The following is a 23,542-nucleotide window of genomic DNA, read 5'->3' as shown; positions in this document are numbered from 1 at the left end:
CTTATCCGTGATACTCACTTTTTTTTTTTTTTTTTTTTGGTTTGCAAGAAATACAAAACTTAGAGTCTTCCTTTCTTTCACTTGAACAAGGAGATTAGCAGCGTGATTAATCTATGCCAAATATGGAGGCAAGAAATTTACATAAATGTAAAAGCGAGGATTTCTTTTCCTAGGAAAAAAGTCATCGAGCAATGCTGAAGGTATCACGATCACCCATTTTAAGAAAGAGCAGCTAGTACTGACGCAGTGTAAGTGGTAGTAAGAGCCAGTGAGAAAATCAGACCAAAAATATTAAGGTTTCTTTAAGTGCTTTCGACACAAACCCCTTGAGCCCCTGAAGACTAGGGAAAGCTGAAAAATATGGAGATCTTGTATTAATTTAACCGTATCATGGTAAATCCTTATTTCCAATGTATATTAAATTTAATTTAAGGAATATTGAATGGAAATTGCTGCAGTACCAAAAAACTTTTCTTTTAATTGAGTTTGTTTTATACTATAGCTCCATAATATTCATAAATTAAATATTAAAATCATTTTTGATAGAAGTATTCATTCAGTAGAGGAGGGAATTGGGCATGATGGGTGCATTTCAAAATTAAAATATCTGGATTCTCTTCTTAAAACCTTATGTGAGAAGAAGGAAAACAGAAAAGCTACTTTTGGGCAAGTGACCTAAGAGCATTGTGAAGTTATAAATTTGTATTTAACATGGGCAAAATCTCAAAATCATCTCAAAGACTATAACAACCTGTTCACTTGATGTTCTATAAGAACTTTTTAAAATAAAAATGTTAACTGATAAGAATCCAACACAATGTGTATATGGGATCCACAATCAAATTAACAATAAACCTTTGAGTGAGGACTAATAATTTTGAAAGTACACATTTTATGAGTTTACATTATAAAAAGTTTAACCATAGATATCATAGTCTGACAGTGCAGGATACAGTTCATTACTCATTGTAACTTTCAGGACTAATTATATTTCATTTTTTATAATTCTACTTTTCCCTATTTTACTCTTCTATCTACATCATTTCTTTGAAACATCATCATGTTCCACTCTCCTTCCAAAAAGGATTTGGATTAGAAAATCAAATATAAATGGGAAGACAAGATTGTAGGTATGATTGGAAAGGAATAGGTACTCTGATTGATAATAGGTATGCAGAGGATATATTAGAATAATAAGCCACATTGGTTTCAATATTTAAAAATTATTCAGAACTTTGCAGGCATACTCTCTCTTAACTCTTGATACCTCACCACTGATCCACAGAGATCAAAATTCTCATCTGAAGGTTTGAACTGGAATTTATTATATCTTCTGTAGATAATTAGTAAAGAAAGCCATGAAGTAATTGATTCTACCTGAGAATGATAGAAATTGCAAATGCCAAGGACCCAAAATATATTCAAGGAAGCAGGATTATATAGCTTTAATACTAGGAAAAGAGCAATACCCAGAGACATTCTCTAACTGGCAGAAAGGTATAAAGGTATAAAGAAACCGTTACACAGAAAGGTATAAAGAAACACAGCTATTTCAGAAAAACTCTACTTCTAGCTTTTGGTCCCATAAAAACAACATGTCTTTTAATAGCTCATATGAAGCCTGAACTAGAATATAATACTTTAAGAATCAGAATCAACCAGGATTAGTATAAAATTCACAGGCAGTACATAAATGGTTGGTTTTCAAAACAAGACAAAAATATGTCCAGGGTTCATTCTAAGGCAAATGCAGCCTTCAATACTTTGAAAATCTATAATTTAGAGTAGAGAGAGATTATTAAAAGCAGAAGTATGAAATAAAATTAATGTGATCATAATGAAAAATAAATGTTAAATTAGGTACTCCTATAACCAAAAGCTAGAAAATGAAGACTTTTTTTTTCCCAAAAAAAGACTAAAGCATGGTGCCTCTCTGGAGAAAAAGTGATCAAATACAGTTTATAGATGTTAATGCATAAGGACAATGTAAAAAAAGAGCATGATTTAAAATTAAATCATGTATAAAAAATTACTAGACATTACTACATGTATGTTGCTTTATTGTAGTACAAATTTTAATTATATGGGCCTCATTATTTATTTTAGAACATTGCTAAACTTTTATGACATGCATACTAAGAAAATCTTAGCCGATATTGAAAGAAAAGTAAAGGAATTAGGAACAAATCATCTGTGTACACACGATATTCTAGGATGCCTTAAAGGATATTCATAGGTATCTACATAACAATAAAAACTAGTGACATATGGTAAGTAGTTCACTTTGCAGGTTTTCTGTCTCTGATTATCAAGGGTGGAAAGGATTTCCTGATGTGCTTGATTGGTTTGTAGCAAACCCGTTTCCTGAACAGTTGAAAGGGCAGGGTTTTTTTGTCTACTGACTCCATTTGTATTGCTCAACCACAGATAGGGATAGTCTTAATCTAGACAAGCAATTGATTAGGGTGAACAGATGGGGATTTGACCAAAGTATTAGTTCCCAGAAGGAAAGAATATCTCATAAATTCTGCCCACCGCCCCCACTCTCATGTGAGCAACTGTTTCCCTGTTTCCTTGCTTACTTCTTTGTGTTCTGGGTACACACTTCGGCCCTCTTCATAATGGGCTTATGACTTTCTTTCTCTTAATTACAAGTGTTGAGCAACTTGGCAAAGCCAGAAAAGCATCACTTCTTTTTCCTATTAATTTTTACACAAGGAAGCTTGAGGTGGATAGCCACTGGGCAGGGCAAAGTTGGCACGAGGGGAGATGCTGCTGGAATGTGTTAAATGTGCATTTCTCAGATTCTGGAAAGGGGGCTGTCTCCTTGGTTACTTTCCATTTTCACTGGTGTGGCTGCTTCAGTAGGGAGCAGGTACCTCTAAACATTAGTGAGCTGCCTAGAGCTTAATTGTGGGCTAGGTAGTTCTTGGGTTTATGGAAATACACTTTTAAAGCAGATCTTCACTTTATCCACATTAAGTTTAGGTCTTTTCAATTTTTGTTTTGTTTATTCTATTTTAAATAAATTCCCTGAATTGGGGAAATTGTCTCATCGTAGTTGAAACCCTTCAACCGTACATGAGACATCACGCTAAGTAATAAACACTGATGATAAAGATTAATAAGGCAAGCCTCCTTCCCTCAAAGAACTAGCAGGTAGTCTCCTGGTATGTTCCGGGCTTATTCATGATGATCTCTTCATTACTTTACAGTTTGGAAAGGCTTGATGATGATTAAGTAATGAGAATAGACTCCTGTTATTTATTGACATTTACTTCTTTTTTATTCACTCAGAAAAATATTTTATTAACATTTATCAGTAAATGCCATTATTTTCCATGGCTGATTCCATCTCTTTGAAGAATAATTTAAAAACGATGAAAAGTGAAAAAAATCCCTTCATCCAGTGAGCTAATTTTACCTTAAAAAGACTTTAAAAACCAGCAGATGAACATCTGATCAAAGCTCAGGCACACTGTTGACTTCTTCACTAATCTCACAAGCTCCTGATACCCTAAGCCATCTCCATGCCATATCACACTCCTGCCCTAGTTCTTCTACTCATCTATTCCTGTTATGTGCTTATGATAATTTTCTTCTGAGAATTCTCTCAGGATTCCAAGTTATATAAATGACAATGATAATGATTTTTCCAAGCAAGCCATTTAAAATGATCATGAATTAGGCTTCATACAGACTTCTGTTTGATATTCAAATTAAGGTAGACTATGAACAATAAAGAAAACTAATTAGTTTAGAAATAGGATTGCAACATTTAAATTTTCATTACTAATATAGGCTGTTGTTGCCTACCACCTTCTAAATTAGGGCAGTTATACACTAAACATTAAGACATAAAAGAGTATTAAGTGAATATTTGAAAAATAAATAAAATAGGGCAATTTAATATGCAGAGTCATTTATTCCTTCTTTGGAAGTCCCACAGCACAGAGTATATTGTTCTGTCAAAAAGGCCTTATCACATTGTATTATAATTACTGCTTATAGTCTATCGCCCTGACTAGGTAGAAAGCTTCAGGAAATTTTGCCCTATTCATGTTTGGATTCCCATCTCCGACATAGTGTTTCTAGCACATAGAGGATTCTCAGTATAAATCTTCTGACTGAAAGTCTAAGTGAAATTCTTGATTTCCTCACTCTGCTGTTTAACCTGTGAACCTAAGCTTCCTCATCTGTAGTATGGGTGACATGAAAGAGTTGTGAAGAGGCTCAGAAGAGATTCTGTATGTGTAAGCTTTGAAAAACCACACCTTAGAATTTTTTCACTCAATCCCTGTTGAAGACTTACTGTGTGTGACATATTGTGCTTGGTGATGAGACACCCAGTTCCAGGCCTCACAGGGTTGAGCCTGTTGGGAGATAATGCCACAGGAAGGTCTGATAATCACATTGTGATGAAGGACAGGATGCTAAGGAATACATGGCAGCGTTCTTAAGGCACACTCGAGGAATTTGGGGAGGATTCTTGGAGAATGTGACATCTAAGACGAAGCTGGATATCAGGTAAATATTTCAGACAATGGAACAGGAGATGAAAACACTTGGAGGCAAGAGGGAATGCCTGGTGGACTGCACGTAAGAGGAGCTTCTTAAATTTTTCTTGTCTCAGCCTTGTTCCAAAGATCACCCAGCAATGCTTTTATAAACTCTTTTTATGGTTCATCTATTTCCAAATTGTATGGGAAAATATCTAAGTTAAATTATTATTTTCTTCTATCATTTAGGAAGTTTTCTATTTGGAACTACATTTCCAAAAATCTCCTAACTGAAATAACGTCTTGTGTTTGTAACAAATGTCCTATCTAAACAAATAGGAGAATCCCATCTTTGTGATACAAAAACAAAACAAATCTTGTTAAGTGTTCCTGAATATTCTGCATATTATTTACTTATTTTTTTAAGCCTGAAAGTATTTTTCATTCTCTGAATGCTTTCGTCAATCGTTATTTGCGGGCATTAGCGTTGCATTGCTTCCTTAAGTTAGAAAGAATAACCTTCACAGAAATATTTATATTGACAGTATTAGCAGTTTAAAGAATATTTGTTGCATTATATGGCTATTGATGGTCAATCATTCACCTATTGTGTGTCATGCTACCACTCATATTTTGTGCATTTCATATAAACCCCATAATAGTGTGCAAAGTATTTTGAACTGACTAGTAGAGGTATTGAAATGTACTGAGGTTAGTTATCGGTAAAACATTAACTTCTTTAAAGGCGTTAAAAGGAGTAGTAAAAAGAACAGAAACAAACCAGAAAATCTAGGTTTGATTCTTGGCATAACCATGAACTAGGTTTGTGGTTTCAGGCGGTCACTTCACCTCTACTTTATTTAATAATTCTTTTCTTTATCCTACTCATTTACATTTTAAACAACAGGCAAGCCGTGTTTGAAAGGGCTTTCAATAGAGATTATTTATAAAACAAACACTTCAAGTTTATTTAAGTATGAGTAAATCCTAGAAGTTAAAAGAGGGAAGAATCACATTATCATTTTATATTTCTGTGCATGAATTCTAGTTAAAAACCCAATCTCCTTAAGCACTATTTGCAATAAAAATGTAAATTCTGTATTTTACTGAATCATTATTTTCATTATAATTATCTTCAATATCAATGTTTGAAATAGATTGTAGCAACATTAATAGATGAAGACATTTTAAAAATAGCTTTAAAGGGTTCAGATATCAAACATATCCAATGAAAGTAAGACAGAGAAGTATGATACTATTATAAGATGACTTCTTTAGGGATGTTTCTAGAAATTTTTATTGAAAAATAAGTTTAAAAGAGTAATTTTATGGGTTTAGGGAAGAAATGAGCTATGAAATAATTCCCATAATATTTAGGCCATAAATGAAAGAAGTGACTTTGCTCATTTTGATCTATCAAGTATTATATCTACTATTCTCTATGAAAAGAATAGACAGTAGAAAATCTGTCTTATTTCTGGTTGCTGGAAAAACTGAATTCTAATTACTTTGGAGAATGAACATGGCTTCAGATCATACATTTATCACACAAATGACTACTTTTCCATTCCCAAATTTCCTAACAATAAGAAATAGCCTATTTTAAATCAAATTGGTTTTCCTTATGCTCTGTAAGGGCAAGAGATGCCTGGAGATAATGATGCCATGAGATAGAAATCGAAGTCTTAGGCCACAGTTAGGGTGATCTTCTGCAAAAACAAGTGGCCATTTAAATGCCACTCTATCTTGTTTTGCAAATCTATCCTCACACAGCAAATAATCATTTGGGTGCAAAAGTTAGTCATAAAATTCTCCATTAGTGGTTGGTAATGGACCATAATTTTACATGAATGTAAAAAGAACATTTGAAAAATGAAATGCAGAAAGTGATGGCTATATAAGGAATATTAATAAGCAGATAAGATGGCCTCTTACAGACAGATTTCCCTTATACTGCCTGAGCAAAATATTTTCCACTCTTTTGATGAGAAGGATCTTTGCTGCCTTACCAGATGCGATGTTTAGGTGTTAGGAAATTCTATTGCTTATAGAGCTATATAAATACTCTGCAGAGTCCTAGCTATTTTAACAGAAAAATGAGAGTGACTACTAATTGTTAGTTTTATGATAGATATGTATTAAAATAATCCAGAAAATCGTCTTGAAATGTTAAGTATTTTACAGGCAAATAAGATTAACCTAAACACATATAGCAAATTTCTACCCTTCATTAATTACACAAAACCTTAAACCACTGATACAGCAAGACAGAATCTGGCACTTGTATTTATACTTCCAACATAAGGCTACATACATTCCCAATGTGGTACCAAAATTATCAGAGAGGTATTCAGTATCCAACAGGGCCAAAATTGACAGACACTTTTGCTGAAAACAGAAAAGCCTGAAATCACCAACTTGTAAACAAATAAATTCTCACTACCTTTATTTCCCATCTTAAAAGGCATTTTTTTACATACAAATTATGACTATATTCAACTCAAATTAGACGAAACTATCGCTTTTAAGTTTCACAAATAATGAATGATAATAGTGATCAGGAGATTATATTTACTGAGTACTCAGTATGTGCCAGACATTGTTTATGACATTTATTATTTCACTCACCTTTTTCAAGAACATTTGAGGTTGACGGCACTTTACAGATGAAGCCTCTGAGGCACACAGAAGTTAAAAAACTTCTTTAAGGCCACAAATCTTATAAGTGATTCAAATCTCTGACAGTCTGATGCTGGAGCATGCTCTATATGTTTTTGTGAATTTCCCTCTTCCTTAGCAGGGGAATACAAGGTTCATGGAGGGTTATTGCTCAGGTCAGGTGCTAAACACTAAATACAGAGTTGCCTCCCTAAAGCACAGTAGAACCAGTCAGCCGTTCAGTTTAAGGACAAGAATGACTCTTTAGCACAGACGGTCCAGGGTACTACAGTCCACAGACATTTTAGGAACTTGGCTATAATTTTCGTGGAAGCATACTGTTAGGTTTCTCTATCTCACTGGTGGAGACTAGCTCAGCCACAGGTCTAAGGCAGCTCCACCCAAGCAAGGAGAGGCAAAAATGTATGCTGTAAGAACATTTCGATGGGAGAAAGGAAATCTGAATTTTGAATCCAGTCTTAGTTTCTTCATCTATAAAGCATGAATTCTAATAAATTCTCTGGTCTCCTTAGGTTATTGTGGAGTAGAAATGATGTAACAAATATGGAAGTAGTTTTCAGACAGCGATCAACATTATATATATACCTGATTATGAAGTTAAATTCGAAATAATCGACTGTTTGATGAAGTTGGAATCGACTGGAGTTGATGTCAAGAGTAGATGATCCACAGATCAACTTCACTAGGAAAAAAATAATAGCTCCTCAGTTTCAAACTTCCCTCTGCTTCTCTGTAGGAGGATGCACCATCAGAACTGTAAAGAACTGTAAAGAACCTCAGATGATTGCTTTACAGAACCAGAAGAGTTCCTGGATCCAATCAGGATCAGCTTTATCAGGACTGCTTCAGGGTTTACAAAATCTTTCAAGAGATTTTCAGTAAGTGACACTGTAGAATAAGAATGAAGTTTGTATGAAAGGAAACAGTACAGTACAAAGAGCATTAACCTAGAAGTCAGAAATCAGGCCACAAGTAGTTCTGCCATATTTATTTAATCCATAAATATCCATCAGGCACCCAATCTGTGCCAATCATGGTGCCACCTTAAGGGCTACTAAGTCAATCAAATAGAAGTAGCTTTCTAATTTTGGGAAACTCACAGGAGATTTGGAAAGTACTAGGGAGGCAGGCTTTGTAAAAATAATCACACAAAAATCTGAGTATGAAGTTCCTAGTTATTACATGAGGATATCGGAATAAATGATCACCAAAGTCTCCTTCACTTGTATTACCTAGGATTTGATATTTTTAAATTGACATCCTAGAGAACAGTCAGACTGGAAAGGATACAATGTCAGCTAAGAAATAAGAAAGCAGATAAATCTGAGTGTGCAATTTTAATATTAATTACATATTTATGAGTATAGGGGATAAAGAGATCTTGGAGAATGAATGCAATTTTGCCAGAACTAAAAGTGATTTACAAACTTTTTAGAAAGAACAAAATAAGCACAGACTTTCTTTGTTCATCTTCATATAGCAATAGCTTCCACTTATTGACTTCCATGGTCCAAGCAATTTCTAACATAATTTAAATTATGTTACCTCCTTCAGTGCCACAGAGGCTCTAAGCTGTATGGTTTCCCTAGTTGTAGACAAGTAAGGCTTACAGAGCAGCCCCAAAGCTACAAAATGGTACAACCTTGAGCCTCATTCTGAATTCTATGTTTATGCACTTTCTTGCCTCCCATTATACAGCAATGTTCATGAATTACTGAGGAATGGAGCCCAACATGACTGAAATACAGGGTAGAGGTATGCAGGTACATGCTAGAAAAGGATGTGGGATAGCAAAATGGGGGGAGCCTAATATGAATTTATGCTGGTGCACTGGAAACAGATTGTAAAGCTCCTTAAATGTCCTCCAGGGGAAGCTAAACTGTATTACATAGACCACATTATAAAACTTTCACAAAATACTACTCTCTGATTAGGGAACTGGAGAGAGAGAAAGGAGTTTAAGAAAGTTAAAGAAAGCCAGAGGTTTAAACAAGGGTCAACGTGAAATATTGTGCAATTCAGTGAAAATCTAACACAGAGAGTGGAATGATTTTTAAATCCAATTACTTTAAAATATACCATGGTTTACTTTAAAATAAGCATAGAAACAATATAATACCTGCACTACTTTCAACTGTGTCACTGAACAGCTGGAACATATTAACACTGGACACAACAATTTGAAAATATTTATTGAGTTATAACTACATGCTAATTAATAACTCAAACTCTAAAATGGAAAGATTGTAGAGTGATATATTAATAGAGTATTATTATTTAAAGACAAAAAACTATGTCCAGGAACTGAAGGCTAAATAAATGTTGTGATATCACAAAAGCAGGCTAGGCAGAGATCTGGGAAATGATTGGAGTTCTTAGCCCCAACTAAACGCAGGTCTTCTAGCAAAGGGTTGATCAAACAGTCACTTCAGCTTAGTGAAAATTGGGGGAGAGAATAAACTTTTTTTGAAAGGTCACAATAAACAGTTCAGTGAGTTGTTTTAAGTTCTCATTCAATTTTCATGCAAACACCACTCTGTGACCACAATAATTCTATATTACAGAGGAAGAATCTGAGTCTCAGAAAAGATCCCTGAATCTTTAGGTGCTTACGTCCATGTATATAAGATAGGGAAAACAGGCAAAGTGTACACAACCAATCTCCTTATTAAATTAAATGATTCATTGTGTGTGAATACGTGGGGAACCATGTGTGTGCCTAGGTGTGATGTGATGGGTTTCAAGGTTGTGATTCTCTGCTCAACACTGTAAGTATGGGATGAGTGTAGAGAGTAGACCCATCTGGAAAGCTTGGCTTTCTTGGGGATCTGAACAAAACTGGACAGAGAAGGAGCCACAGAGCTGGGGGCAGTCAGGATAAGAAGGAAATGAGATCAAGCTGTGCAAAAGGGTAAGACTATGAGGAATGGGAACATAGAGAGGGAATCTGTATCATAGATGATCTAGATGCCATATAAAATATTCACCTGCGTCTGGGGCCAGCACAGACACAGTATATGTGGTAAATCTTATTATGCCAATTAATGTTTAAAAAGCTGATATAGATTTTTAAGAAACTGATATGAATGGACTGTGAAAAGTGAGAGATGCTTTAATTCGGAAGTGAAACTGCTTTAACTGAATGTTCTATTTTCTGGAAAAGGTTCCTTAAGAGCTCTCAAAAACATTTAAAAAAATTTTTTTGTAACTAAGGCAAAGACCATTTAGCATATCACAGAACTCACCAAGTAGTGCAACATTAACACTTCAACATTTGTTTTTGTTTTTGTTTTTAGTAGGTACTAGGGATCAAACCTGGGACTTGGTACATGGGAAGCACATACTCAACTACTTGAGCTACATCTGCTTCCAGCAACAGTTTTTAATTCCCCTAAATTTTATGTTGATGTTATCAGGTGGCACCATTTATTAAATGTCATTTGCTAAACTACTTTGCTTTATCATGCAAAGAAAAATAGCCTAATAGTGATTATACATGATTCTAACATTAAAGGGGGAAAATTTTTTTAATTTAGTATAAATTCTTATATTAACTTATATATGTTTTCCTCTGATATTTCACTACATAAACCATATACTAGTTTCACCATTAGCTTCTATTTCCTCTATTTTATGAGAGTGGGGCATATATGGAGAAATGGGGATAAGACACCCTATAGCAGAAAATGCTATCTAAAAACACTTGCCCAATAAAATTACAGGGTGCCCAGTCAGATTTGAATTTCAGATAAAAAAATTAAAAACAACATAAAACATGAGACATGTATTCAATCTTATGGAACAGGTAGGTGTACATGCATGACTCATACTGAAATGATCATCTTTTTTAAGAGAAGGAATCCATTAGGAATAATTTACATGAATGGACTAGCTTCCTATGGCATCGTCTGAACAGGTCAATGGAAAAGATGAGTAAACTATTAATTTATGAATTACACCATAGTCAATACACTCCAGTTTCATGTGAAGTGAAATCTGCATAGCTGTAGCATCTTTCATTATTTTTTATTAATTCAATCATTCATCTGTTTATTAACTAATTATAATGGTCTTAGTTTTGGTACTTGGTTAGATATGCAAAAACAACTCATATATAGTAGAGGGACAGATGTGATGTAGAGTTAAGCAAAAGAAGAACAAGTAGGATCTAGGAACAAGAGAGACAGGGAGAGAAAGAGCAAGAGAGAGAGAGAGACTGATTGGCTTTCCCTGGGGAATGGACAGTTAAAGAATTGCTTTGCTGCTACTCCTTCCCTGGAAATCTGCTTAAGGATTTCATGTAAATAAATTTAAATGGTTTAATTTTACTATTCATGAGAATGCTGATGTTATTTTACATTAGGTATTTTTTTAGTTTCTCAATAGTCTGAAGATGTGTGATGGAAGGGATTGTTATCCCTATTTCACAAATGAGAAAACAAAGCCACTTAAGCAATTTATCATTTTACTTCATTTGTATACACACAGTATGGATGAGATTGCTTATGTTTTCAAAACAAGAATCATACACAAAAAGAAAAGAATGAATTCCAGACACTTGAAGAGGAAGTATAATTTCAGGAATAAAAGGTGAGACTTATTGTCTACCATGATTTGACAATGTAAGAAATATCTAAAAATACGGCCTACTCAGTACAGTAAGTCCAGGCAGCCAAGCCATGATATTCAGAAGACAAGGGGAGTCTCAGAAAAAGCAACAACTTCTTACTCACACAGGCTGGCTCTACCTCTATAAAGTCAACATCACTGGATGTGTGGGGCACTTAACAAGTAAACAACACTTTGCACCATTTAATACGTGTAATGATAACCAATGATAATAGTTATGCTTCATTCATTCAGTTCCTTTATCTACTAGGCACTGTGCAATATGAAAATCATTTAATCCACACAAATCTGGCAATACTGGCACCAGAATTTTAACTTGAAAGGTGCAGCACATGAAGCACTGATGAAAAGGGTCAGCTTTTGTAGTTCTGTAGTAGTAATGGGCTCAGACTTTTACAAATGCAGAGTAATCGGACTCCTGGGTTTGAGTTCAATCCCTGTCTTACGGGGGTTTGGTGAATAGTCAAATATTGTGTTCTAATATTAATGTACTATGAAAGACCAAAGGAATTTTGTGCAGGGATGAACTTTCTGAGGCCTCTGAAATCATACCACAAAATGAATGTCTATTGAAATAAGTGCCCACATGGGGGTTAAATGTGAATAATATTTCAAGCTGCACTCACCTCCCACCACACATTCCCTTCCCTCCTCTGTTCCGAGAGCAATAAAGTTGAGAACCATTGTCCTAAGAAAGCTTTAAACCTAGAGAAGGATGGGAATAATAAGCAAAGGGTCAAGCTAATATCATTAGAGGAGGGGGAAAGAGAAGGGAGACAGTCAGACCTGAAGCCCTAAACCGCAAGGAATGATGTTAGATACCTCACAAACATAAGATCAGGTAATCTTCTCCAGTACACTGTGAGGTAAGGTTGATTGTACAGAGGAGGAAAATGAGGCTTGTAGGTTATGGAACTTCTCACCTTCCCTCACAGCTACCATGTTTTGAATACTTAAGACCTTACAAACCTGAGTAATCATTTTGTGAAGGACAGCAGCTGCTCAACTTCTTTGTTTATCGTTAAATAAGCATTTTACCACACTGAGCTGATAAATTCCCACATTTGCTTTTAGGGAGGCTTTGCAGCCTTATGCTAGTCTATGTTTTAAAAAACCAGAAACAGAAAAGAGCTCACTGAACTTTTGTTGTAGGTCTCAAAACCAAAAGAAACAAAGGTATAGAAAAAAGCCTCTGGAAGCAAGAAAGGGCTGGTCAGCTCAACTCGAAGCTACACTTTCATTCCAAATGAAGCAGAGCAAATCTTGCTTTGAAAGTTCTACTGTGGGTTTTCTACTTCGGGCTGCTGAGGCTCTGCCACAGGACGCATTATAACAAAGCAGTTGAAGTCCAATCCTTGGGTATAAGGTGTATGTTTTTTGACCCTAGAATTTACCATTAACGTGGTTGTGGGGAATTATATAACCTTCTGCCTAGGGATCGCTCATATTTAAAACCCTAACGCTATCATAGCAGAAGCTCTCCTATCTGATTTGTTTGGGATCAGTAGCTGGTGGATTCAACAAAACTACTAGATAAAGGGAAAACATAAAAAGTGACCATAAAAACATAAACATTTTGTTTTATCTTAATAGATAAAATATACAATTTCCCAGATTTTTTCATGTGAGACGAGTCCTTTCATCGAGTATGACACTAATGACTGTCTTTTATGTTTTATAACCCACACCCACAATGCACCAAAATAATGAACCCATTCATTTGTAAACAGGAGCTTAAAGGCACTTAAATTGCATACTGAGAGATGGCTCAATCTATATTTTTACAATTTTTCCAATCATTTACAGTTGAATGCTCAAACCTAATATGGCAGTGATTTTAGCTACCCAATTTAATCCTTACGAAGAATTAATATATACTCTTTCTTTTCTCACTGATATTCTGCAGGTTTAGCTAATTAATTAACTTATGTATACATATTTAATTAAATGATATAGTAATCAATATTTAAATTTGATAGTATTTAATTATATATAAGTCATATACTTTTTAATGTATATGTACATGTATATGTGGATTTATAATATATGCAAGAGAAGGCTTTCAAAGCTATCAGGGTTCACTACTGAGTCAACTGCTAGCACCTCAAAAATTATTAATAGTTATTTTTAACTTTTCAGGAGATCATAAACACCAATGAAACTCTAGAGGTGAAACTGTCCTCTGGAAAATGAACATTACATTTAAAGTTACATAAATATTGTCAAAGGGCACAATTTCATGCTGTCACTCCTATGATTCACATTAAGAACACATTTTTTTTAAACCAATGTAAGAAGCAATGCTGTTACTTTTCAATTAAATTTGTGTTGACCTGAAGACTTCAAAAAGAGTTGCAAGCCTTTGCAGTTTCTAATGTTTTACTCATTGGTGCCCTTATTTTAAATTTGCAAATTCCCTCAAATTAAATCCATAATCAAATAGAAGCAAAAAACAAAAACAAAAAAAACAAAATAAAACAAAACTGCTTTCCAAATTGATTTGAGTTTCCCAACTCATTCTTTCTCCAAATGTTGTAATGAATCTTAATTAAACTCCAGAGAAGGTATCTTAACCATCTGCCACTTTATAGATTATTGGACATTCTCTCCCTGTGACCCCAGCATGTTAAAGGAATGTTGGCTACTTTCCACAATTGCACTGTCCAATACACGCCACTAGGAACATATAGATATTTAAATTTAAATTTAATAAAATAAAAAAATTCACTTTGTCAGTTGCTTTAGCCACATTTCAAGTGCTTAACAGCCACATATAGCTACTTGGAGCTGTTTTGGACAGTGCAGAGTACATTTTCATCTGCAGAAAGTTCTAAAACACTAGCATTTTTCACATCAAGTGTTTTATATGCTTACCAACTCAGTTGTTTTTTCCTTAACTTTTTTTTTAGTCAGTTGGGCTTGTTTGAAATTGTATAATTTAACTAAATATTACATAAAACAATTTAAGTATGAGTGTGAAAAAAATGAGAGATATTGTTCTTTGCTTCTAGGTTGAAGGTTTTGGAAAGATTTGCTATAGAGTTAGATGCAGGTAAGACAACTTTAAAAGACTGGGAAAAAATCAGAGAAACTATAGGGTTCTGTGCTCAGAATTATTTACATTGGATTTGCACTTAAAGACACTACGAAATCACCAAAAATTAGAAATCAAAGATGATACATTATGTAATTCACAGAAAGAAAAGATAACCAAGATCTTTAATCAGCAAATCCAAAGTCAAAAATAGTTCTTGGCTTACATCAATATATTGCAAAATAAATATAAAATTAGTGTTTATGGTTTAAATAAAACATTACTGTATGCACATGTATTAATTTCTAAAATTTCTTTATTTAAAAACCTTTCTGGATTAATTGATCAGCTTCTGGTCCCTATTATATTAAATAAGAAGGTTCCTAGTGCATATAGCAAAATCACAAACCCTTATTTTTCTATAAATTCAGGGTTTTTGTAATTGATTGTATCATTTCTATTTTCCAAATTAAAGTTGATTGGGTTAAATTATACTAAAAATGGATCTAATTCCAGAAATATGCGTAACTTTTTTAAAAATTATAACACAATAAAATATAATTGACAATAATATCAATGTTACTTCATTAACTAGAATCCAGATGCCTGGGTATAAGACTACTTGGATATGAGAACTCTTGAGTTTTAATTTTGTTCACTCTTCTACATATTTCTAGTAAGCTTTTGATTTTCTTAACTTGAAAATGCTATTTATCCATCTATTTATACCACAAATTACTTAAGAAATAAGAATTATACCAATTTCATTATTGTTTTGTATACTGAGATTTACATGCAAATGGAAACCTAAAACTATGTACAACTATTAGGAATACTACTTTTACTAATACTACTATATTTTTGAAAAATAGAGACAAAATAATATTGCAAAGCTAGTAGTTGCCCACCCAATAAATATTTTTCATTAGTCAATTAAAAACAAGGAAATACTTAGACTGTCATTAACCACATGTCTATCTGACTAACAGCTTCAGCATAATATTATTTTTTATGCACCTTAGAATTACTTGAAAGTAACATAGATTCACAGAATCTTAAGCTTATGGGGGAACTCTCCAAGCCATCTAGCTTAACTATAAAAAAAAATATTGTTAGGGTCACTAAAAGAATTGATTTATCTCAGGTTTGCTTTCTATGTGATCCCTTAGTCTCAAATATGGGGGCCAAATTTAGATCGACTGCCTTGATTCACCACAGTTCCTATCAGTTTCTCTTGTCTTAAGAGTCTGGCTCATTTCATTCCCTGAACCCTGAGGTCATTAAGATTGTGGCCCCTGCTAAGGATCATACCTTGCACATCTATCCTCAGGAGCATGGGCAATTGTGTCTTGAAGTTGGATTCAGTTATGATTGCTATTTCACATTAAATTTCATTCTCCCAAGCAACAGCGATGTTAACTTGTGTTCATCAATTCATAGCATTTCCATTTTTATTTAAGATATACCATAAAATCCTAAGCCATACTCCTTTTCTCTAGAGAAGGATTCTGGAAGGAGAAATATCAGGGTGGCATTAGAGGGTAGATTCTTTCATCGATATGCCTTTAAGAATAGGAGTGCATTCATAGTTGGAAAGAATCAAATGGATAAGGTACTGATTAATATTAAATGGTTGTAATTATATGCCTATCATAGTTGAGTCTGAATATAATTTGTAATGTGATTTGCAGCCTTTCAGAACCAAACCCTAAGGTCTAATTTCAATCAGTTGGTTTATTAAAATTTGTTTAATGGCATGGTATAATTGATAACTACCCAAAAATTTACTGGGAGCAAACAAAATATTTCTTCTTGGGTAGATCATTGACCTAAAAATCTAAGGTTAGCCAACAACTAGTGGACTGACCCAGGCAAAATCATTAAACTCTCTGGGCCTCAGTTTAGGCATCTAGAAAATAGGCTACTACTCTTAGTTGTTTATAAATCTCGTTTTTATTTTTAATTTCAATTAAGTGCTATCTATTAAGTGCTTAGTGAGTAAAACTACACATACATTATAGTTCCTGCTGTCAGAGAACTTAGAATCTAACTTTATGATCCACTATATAAACATACTAAAAAGTCGACTAGAAACACAAAGCTGATGGGAATCAAATAAGCACTCTAGGAGTTGAACGGGGAGAAGCAGAATTGGGATTTGAGGGTTCTGATGTAGAGGTAAAATATGGATAGAAGTATATTAAACTCATACATTTCAGAGGCACACACAAGATGATGCCAACTTAAACATATTTTTAAAAACCATCAAATAAACTTACTAAAAATTAATTGATATTCCTAATTTCTTTTAATTTCTAAACTTTAAATTATTAAAGAAGTCAATTAAATATAAAAATGCTCCATTATGTCATATAATGTTATTTCATAAAAGATTTTTGTTGGGCGGCAGACTTGGCCCAGTGGTTAGGGCATCCGTCTACCACATGGGAGGTCCGCGGTTCAAACCCCAGGCCTCCTTGACCTGTGTAGAGTTGGCCCCCTCACAGTGCTGATGCGCGCAAGGAGTGTCCTGCCACGGAGGGGTGTCCCCCGTGCAGGAGAGCCCCACGCGCAAGGAGTGCGCCCCATAAGGAGAGCCGCCCAGCGTGAAAGAAAATGCAGCCTGCCCAGGAATGGTGCCGCACACACACAGAGCTGATACAACAAGAAAAGAAACACAGATTCCTGTGCTGCTGACAACAACAGAAGCAGACAAAGAAGACGCAGCAAATAGACCCAGAGAACAGACAACTGGGGTGGGGGTGGGGGGTGGGAAGGGGAGAGAAATAAATAAATAAATAAATAAATCTTTAAAAAAAATTTTTGCTCACTCACCAATAATTTCTTGAATCCATTCTATAAGTTGAACAATACGGTGGTAGGAATTGTGAGTTTTCCAAGGGGTTTAGATTATTATTTTAAAAATTAGGATTAGATAGCTTCATATATTGCCCTCAAATGGTACATCACATACTTAATCAAGACTGACTTTTAGACATCTCAAGTCAGTGTTAGAATATACCTAATCCCTTAGTAATCTATTCCTGAGAGTCTGGAAATATCTCAGATGACACAGAGCTTTACTTCCAAAGCTATTTTTATTGTAAGGAGTGTAGCAGTCCTCAATATTACCCATAAATGATCTAAGGCTTAAAAAAATAAAAAAGATATTAATTTACTACCTATAGTTTCAAAAATGTGTATACTACACAAAGGCACAAAGGTAAATCGCGTCGCTTTGGGTATTTGGAGTTACTACTAAAGGTAGTCAGAGAAAAAACTCTGAGGGAATGAAAATCGCAATGGACATGCAGATTCCAAAATGAGAAACTGTCTCTTAGGGAATGCGTAAAGACATTGCAAATGAAGAGATGATGTAGCTGAACCTTGAAGAACATGATCTTAACTGATAACAGTTTTATTTGGAAATGGAGGTAGATGCCAGGAATTAAAAGAAAAGATAAATGCTCTTCTGGTCTATCAGAACTCTTACCTAGTAAGCTTTCACAGGAGGAATTTCCTAAACCTGCTTTAGAGATTAGTACAGGTATAATCATGATCAGTGTCCTTAAGAGTGATTCCTGTATTCTGTGGCAGAGAAACTGGGACTGAATGTGAAATAATGCTCAGGGCAACAGAACCTGTATCATATCATTTGGAGAATCTTGGGGAATCACCTATGTTCTATGTTTATGAGTCAGCACTTGATGATAGGGAATAAGACAAACAAAATGATTATTTAGAGAAAATGACTCACTTATCCTGATAACACAGTTTATGTTATGATGGATTGTTTTCAAGACGACTCAGTCCAATTACCAATGAATTTATAGTTACATAAATTCTATGAACTAAATCCTCATAGTTACAATATTATGACTGAAATTAGACTCTTCTAGTGAGACCTGATCCATTGCTTTGCAGTTGTTTTTTCTTTCCTTTCCTTCTCATCCCTTTCTTGCCTCCATCCTTCCTTTTTCCCCTCTTTCCATCCCTTCCCTTTTTCCCTCCCTCCCTCCCTTCCTTCCTTCCCTTCCTACCTTCTTTCCCATTCTAACTCCTTCCTGCCTCATTCCATAAAGTATTTAAGGTAAAAGAGTCACTATGAAAGACATATTCAAAATTTAGCAACCCAAAAAGATCAAAAAATGCATAAGTTAAGAAAATTATGACTAATATTTAGTTTCTTCACTGAATTTTTACATTTCTTGTATGACCAAATGTGGAAAACTTAGGGTACAATAAAATTTAACCAGTTAAAATACTTACATGATATAAAATCTGGATATTTATTCCCTCATAGCTGAATGCTAACCCTCTAAATCTATACCATATTCCTCTTATTTCTTGCACATAATTCACCTATTCCTAGATATTTTCTTTAAAAAAAAATAAGCAAAAACCCACCTGCTATCAATTTGTATATTTGTCATTCACCATTTTTTCATAAACATAGCAAATTAAATAATCCTTACAGATGGGGCAGCAAAATTTTTAATGAATCAAAGGCAAAAACCTAATTCTCTCATGTGATATTTTTTTGCCTTGTGAGATATTTTTTGCCTTCATTGAGGCTAACTGTATTTCTTGCCTTTCAGGATTCTTGTGTTTTCTGCATGACTAAGATAGTGTAGCATAGCTACATCTCTGCCACTTTTCAGCAATTCTTCTATTAGCTGAGATCACTATGTAGTTAGAATATTTAAAAAAAAAGGCTAAATTCTATGAATTTATCATATTGCTTTTATAAGATTACTCTTAAATTGCACATTATAATTGACTTCTGTGATACATTTAACTCCATTGCATTGCACAAAATTAGGCATTTATTGTTAATAATACAATATTTGGCCCAGCCCTGCACACATGATTTGGCCTCCCAAGCTATGCATAAAATATTGCGGTAAACACATACACTTACTTATATACAAACCTCGAATAGGGATTTTAGGCTCTCCAGGGCTAAACAATTTACACTCTGTTAGTTTCTCCATCTCTGTGTCAAGCTGCACCTTTAGGCACAACATTGCTTCTGTCTGCTATGAATCACTTTTCTTTTCATCTCTCCTTTGACTTTTTATTAATTTATTTTTTGTCTGTCTCCTGTCTTTTTGTTCATTGTTTCTTGATTAGCTCTTGCAAGGGCTTTTCTTTCTTAAAGACTTTGAGTCTTTCCTTCTGAATACTGGTCAAATAATTTTGCTTGAAAGCATTGGTATTCAGTTTTCTAAGACTCACTTGTTCTTCCTGTTAGGAGGTTATGGACTGTGGGCGTACTGCAGAATGAGACCTTGCAGCCACGTGTAGAGCCCCAGGTCAGGGCTTTTTAAAGTCTCCCCCCACCCCCACCCCCCAACACCACCACCACCCTTGGTAATGTTGGGGGAAGGGCTCCAGCTGTTTGCTGTTCTGATTGGTTGCACTACCTATCAGTTTCCAGGGGAAGTTGAGGCAGGCTAGTATAGTGAAAGGGGGAAGATATTACTTCTCATCACCATTGTTACTAAGATCTAGACTGAGATATTCTAGAATGTTCATCCGATAACCAGGATCTCTGGGTTCTTAGTATATATTTGGATCTAAAAGTATTTAGCAAACATGCAATGCATCATGTTTGAATTTAAAAATTACAGTTCTAACATTAATAACTACTTAATTCTGCGGCTGAATGACGATCTATGTAAGCTAATTTCTCTACACAAATCTCACCATTCACTGCCACTAAATTTGACAGCAAGCTAATATATTTCAGAGACAAATTTTTTTGTGACATAAAAAATATTGTAAAATATTTTAGATATTTAAGCAAACTGTGTTCCAATCCTCAGATTATAGTTTATTACTTATTTACTATTAATTTCTTAGCTTGTTTCTGGTTTACTTGTTTCTAGTTTAGTCCACAGACAATGCTGTACAAAAAGTAAAAGATAAGGGAAGTATACAGAATACAAAAACCTGATTTTTAAAAAATCATAATATTAAATGAGACTTGAAATATAATATTTAGCTGAAGTTGAGGCTGAAAGAAAAGCAATTCATTTGAAAATAAAGGTATTAAAATTTTAACAAAAATACATAATCTAAATTTATAAATGTTTTAATGAGCTTATTAATAAAAATGAAACTTCTCTATTCTTTCTATATTAGAGAAAATGTACTCAAATTTTAAATTACAGATCTAGAGTTTGTGGACACACTTAACTCAGAAAAACCAAGTCAAGTGTATAACTGGTATAGGGCAGTCTGAGAATTAACAAGTTAAACAAATTTTAGGGCCAATAAGCAAAGCTTAGATTTGGATCCAGGGCTGTAATTCATTCAAATATTCAATAGAAACTCATCAAAGAGATCTTAAACTCTATTAATTCATCTAATAAATATTTAGAGCTTATTATGTGAAAGACATTGCAGGAATACAATGAAAAATAAGGCATGGACTTTGCCCTCAAGGAGCTTACAGTCTAGTATGGAAAAAATAAATAAGGACATAAATAACCATAGTATGAAGTAGAAAGTTATGTGTCACAAGAAAAATTCAGATAAAGTGCTATGGGAATCATAAAACAAGCAGATATTTTTACTATTAGCCAATAAAACTAGAAAGAGTTAACTAATGATCGGTTTGCAAAATTAAGTGCCCGATTTTGTTAATCTATGGACAAAAAAAGCTTCAGTATTAAGGCAATTTAGGCCATTATCCAACGGTTGTTTAAAATGTTTGATCATAGAGTAACAGCCCATTGGAAATAATCATTTTTCATATATAGATGCAAATAAAATAATTTAGTAGCAATAACTGAAAGGATCATTTTAATGCAATAAACATTCAAATCAATTCTCCAAAACACTTATGACACATTACCTTCTTGCATAAAAAATTGGCTCAATCAGAATAAAGTGGTGAAGAATTCCTCGATGGCTCAAGTGTGCTCCAAGGAAAGCTAGAAGGTTGTACAGTTAACTCCCAGGGTGTAACTCTAAACCATACAACCTACTACCTCAACCCGGATGCACACAGCTTCCAATGTTGCTTCAAACTCCTTATCACTTCTTCAGACAGCATCTCCAAATATGGCGGCAATACACCTAAGGGCTTGGCAAGAATGCAGATATATAATATTCTAGCATTTTACCAATAAATCTAAACATGTGTCTACTAAGACTATTCTAGTCTCATGGGTTTCTAACATAGGTCATACAAAATGTCTTCCTACATCTATCCTGAAATAGCTCGACTAGAAATTAGTAATATAACAAGTCAATAGCCCTCAGTCAGAAGAAATCTCAGTAGTAACATGTAAATTCAGTTATAGCCTTTAATTTTATCGAGATTGATGAGATATACTCTAACCACTATGGTGTGAACTGAAGTTTCTCACCAGAACTATTCACATCTTAGTTCAATCCCTGATATTTTAAAAAATTCAGCTCGTTTAAGCAATTTACTGCACTTGAATTCAATGTGTAGACCGCTCTACAAAAAAAAACTCCCAAGTAGTAGACAACTGTAGCTGCCTCATTAAACAAATTTGTATTATATACATAAAAAAGCAAAGGAAAATATAATTATTTCAAGAGTATATAATCAACTGGCATTTAACATTAATTGGGTTTAAATAATATTGAATAATACTGAATATTGTGTTTCTCATTTTGTCAGATTACCGCACTGACACAGACCCATAGAAGCGAGCTTGTGCGGTCCACTTCACCACAAGATCGGATCTACGGGTTTATGCCAATGGGCAACATCGCACATGCATTCCTTATTAATGTAAAATTTGTGGTAAATGTATGATGAAATTATGAGACAAAGTAATAATATTTATGCTTTAGTATAAATATTTTAAATGCTATACTGATCCAAGGATACTTATGTCCAGTTAAAGGCCTTCATAAATATTTTAAGCTAAACGCAGGTTCATATATGAGAATTCAAAAAAATACTTTATTAAAAGATTTTGCACAGGTTATTTTTGTTTTAATTGTTCACTATTTTGGAGTTAGACAAATTTAATTAATGATGAGACTTAAAAGTAAGAAAGAAGTATTCGTACATGCATGTATGAAATATGTAGCTGTGAGGCATGAATGTAATATTACACATCTATAATGAAAACTGAATTAACTTAAATGAGGTATGTAAGAGTTAGATTGTGCTTTTTTAAATTCCTATAAAACCTCTATTAGAGGTTTCGAGGATTTGGTAACATCATAAATTTCTCATAAACAACTAAGCTCTTGTTGACTAAGCAGAAAACATAGGAAGTTATTTAAAAGTCCCAAATATATACATACGATTCTACAGTTGAACTGATATTAAAATTTACAATATTTAGATAAATATCAGAAAACAAAAGTTAATGACACATTAATAGTATTATTACTATTACTTTGTGCTTACATTTATACTCCAGACTTATTGAATGAAAGAGGATATCTTGTCTCTAAAACAAAATAAAGTTATTTTTCGAAAAAGATACCCTTAAAACATAAAATATACTTTCATAGAACTATCATCAGGTCAACAGGTTGGGCAAAAGAAAATTGTTATTCAAAATAATTTTAAACTACCAGACAATAAGCAAAAACACAGCAGTTTAAACATAAATCCAGTCACATATAATTTTTTTAAGACCCTAAGGTTAAATGGAACAAAAACATAAATTATAAAATGGGTTCACTCATATCTACAGTTGTT

The 23,542-nt window shown here is 33.9% G+C and overlaps 1 long non-coding RNA gene across 1 annotated transcript in view; it reads right to left on the bottom strand.

Annotated features, from left to right (window-relative positions):
* LOC111765170 (uncharacterized) overlaps window positions 1–23,542 on the bottom strand; it is a 153,415-nt gene that overhangs the window by 31,605 nt on the left and 98,268 nt on the right. The gene's annotated exons all lie outside the window — the stretch shown is intronic.

The sequence above is a fragment of the Dasypus novemcinctus genome, chromosome 4 (genome assembly GCF_030445035.2).
Source record: "Dasypus novemcinctus isolate mDasNov1 chromosome 4, mDasNov1.1.hap2, whole genome shotgun sequence".
Taxonomy (NCBI): domain Eukaryota; kingdom Metazoa; phylum Chordata; class Mammalia; order Cingulata; family Dasypodidae; genus Dasypus; species Dasypus novemcinctus.
The sequence above is the reverse complement of the archived record's forward strand: the minus strand, read 5'-3'. Positions and strand labels throughout refer to the sequence as shown.